General features: G+C 38.1%; 1 pseudogene; it reads right to left on the reverse strand.

Annotated features, from left to right (window-relative positions):
- Nucleotides 1-2230: 2230 nt before the first annotated feature.
- Nucleotides 2231-2327, reverse strand: LOC119869198 (annotated as a pseudogene).
- Nucleotides 2328-2851: the final 524 nt, after the last annotated feature.

The following is a 2851-nucleotide window of genomic DNA, read 5'->3' on the forward strand; positions in this document are numbered from 1 at the left end:
TTTGTATTTCATTGGTATTGGTTGTGATTTCTCACCTTTCATTCATAATATTATAATTTGAGTCCTTTCTCCTTTCTTTTCAATAGACTGGATAATGGTTTATCTCTCTTACAAATTCTTTCAAAGAACCAACTCCTGGTTTTGTTGATCTGTTCTACAGTTCTTCTGGTCTCTACTTCATTGAGTTCTGCTCGAATCTTTATTAACTCTCTTCTTCTACTTGGTATAGGTTTATTTGCTGTCCTTTCTGCAGTTCCTTTAGGTGCAAGGTTATCTTGTGTATTTGTTTTTTCCAATTTTTTGAGGGATGCTTATATTGTGATGTATTTCCCTCTCAGGACTGCTTTTGCTGTATCCCAAAGATTTTGAATCTTCATTCTCATTAGTTTCCATGAATCTTTTTTAATTCTTCTCTAATTTCCTGGTTGACTCTTTCATCTTTTAGCAGGCTGCACTTTAACCTCCATGTGTTTGAGTTTCTTCCAGATTCCTTCTTGTGATTGAGTTTAAGTTTCAAAGCATGGTGGTCTGAAAATATGCAGGGAACAATCCCAATCTTTTGGTATTGCCTGAGACCTGGTTTGTAAGCCAATATGGTCTATTCCAGAGAAAGTCCCATGTGCACTTGAGAAGAATGTGTGTTCAGTTGTGTTTGGACCTAAAGTTCTGTAGATATCTGTGAAATCCATATGATCCAGTGTATCATTTAAAGCTCTTGTTTCTTTGGTGATGTTGTGCTTAGAAGATCTGTCATTTGCCACAAGTGCTAGGTTGAAGTTTCCTACTATTAGTGTATTATAATTTAATATGTCTTTACTTTGGTTATTAATTGTTTGATATACTTGGCAGCTCCCACATTAGGGGCATAAATATTCATGATTGTTAAGTCTTCTTGTTGGATAGACCCTTTGAGTATGACATAGTGTCCCTCTTCATCTCTTACTACAGTCTTTGGGATAACCTTTATCTGATAGGAGGATTGCCACCCCAGCTTTCTTTTGAGGACCATTTGAATGTTAATGGTTCTCCACCCTTTCATTTTCAGGTTGGAGGTGTCCTTAGGTCTCAAATGAGTCTCTTGTAGACAGCAAATGGATGGGTCTTGCTTTTTTATCCAGCCTGAAACCCTGTGTCTTTTGGTGGGATCATTTAGCCCATTCATGTTCAGAGTAACTATTGATAGATATGAACTTAGTGTCACCATAATACCTATTCAGTCCTTGTTTTTGTGGGTAGGTTCTTTGGGCTTCCTATTTATTTTACAGGGTCCCCCTTAATATTTCTTGCAGAGCTAGTTTAGTGGTCACATATTCTTCCAGTTTCTGCATCTCTTGGAAGCTCTTTATCTCTCCTTCTATTATGAATGAGAGCCTTGCTGGATAGAGTATTCTCGGCTGTATGTTCTTCTCATTTAAGACCTGACTATATCCTGCCAGCCCTTTCTGGTCTGCCAGGTCTTTGTGGAGAGGTCTGCTGTTAATCTGATATTTTTCCCCATATAAGTTAGGGATCTCTTGTCTCTTACCACTTTAAGGATTTTCTCTTTATCTTTGAAATTTGCAAGTTTCACTATTAAATGTTGAGGTGTTGAACGGTTTTTATTGATTTTATTTTATTTTATTTTATTTTATTGATAGAGGATATCTCTATCTCCTGGATCTGAATGCCTGTTTCCCTCTCCAAATTAGGGAAGTTCTCAGCTATGATTTGTTCAATATGTAGATTTTTCCTTCTCAGGCTATCATTTATTTCCCTTAACCTTTCCTCATGGTCTTTTAATTGTTTTTCTCTTTTTTCCTCAGCTTCCTCCTTGCCATAAACTTGTGTTGTGTATCTCTCACTCTTTCTTCTACCTCATTAACCCTCATCATTAGGACCTCCAGTTTGGATTGCATCTCATTTAATTGATTTTTAATATCATCCTGATTAGATCTAATTTCTGCAGTTATGAAGTCTCTTGAATCCTTTATGCTTTTTTTCCAGAGCTACTAGTAGCTTTATAATTGTGCTTCTGAATTGACTTTCTGATACTGAATTGTAATCTAAATTCTGTAACTCTGTGGCAGAGAGTACTGTTTCTGATTCTTTCTTTTGTGTTGAACTCTTCCTTCTAGTCATTTTGCTAAGTGCAGAGTGGCTGTATGTGAGCGGGCTGAGTCAAGAATATCAACCATGACCTAAGTAAATTTCACCCTGGATGATTCTGACAAGGCCAAAGACCAGAAGTTGAAAAAATATGGAATGCTGCATGTTATCCTTGTGCAAGGGCCATGCTAATCTTCTCTGTATCATTCCGATTTTAGTATATGTGCTGCTGAAGTGAGCACCATCACTTTGGTTCTCCAAATGGCTCTCACTCTGGCTCTTAGCTAAGAGCTCTGTTCAGGTACTTACACTCCCCAAACCACAGCTTACCATGATCCCTGCCTTAATTGCTATGAGCCCCTTTCTCCCTCTCCATCTCTGATGCTTGAAAGTCTTATGCTATTTATTTCTCCAGTGGTCCCTGTGAGATGAGACTGAAGTGTAGGCATCCTTAGAAGCACTCATAACAGTGGAGAAGCTGGATACCCTCCTTTGGGCTTTTTCACACTGGAGAAATCAGAGGTTTCTGGGAGTATATCTTTGTGCTGTACTGCACTGGTTTTGGGAAAGGGTGATTAGGTCAAAGTAAAACTGCTCCCTTTACCCTTCAAATACATTATTTTATTTTATTTTTTCTGAGCCAAGTAGATACTCCAGCCTCATCCTTGGTTCTAGGACTTTCACAAAGATGCCTTGACTATAGATACTCCTAGTTGGTTTTTCTCTGAGGGAACTGGAGAAGATCATTTTTCTTGCCATCTTGGTG

Source organism: Canis lupus, unplaced genomic scaffold, assembly GCF_011100685.1.
Source record: "Canis lupus familiaris isolate Mischka breed German Shepherd unplaced genomic scaffold, alternate assembly UU_Cfam_GSD_1.0 chrUn_S1881H2080, whole genome shotgun sequence".
NCBI lineage: Eukaryota > Metazoa > Chordata > Mammalia > Carnivora > Canidae > Canis > Canis lupus.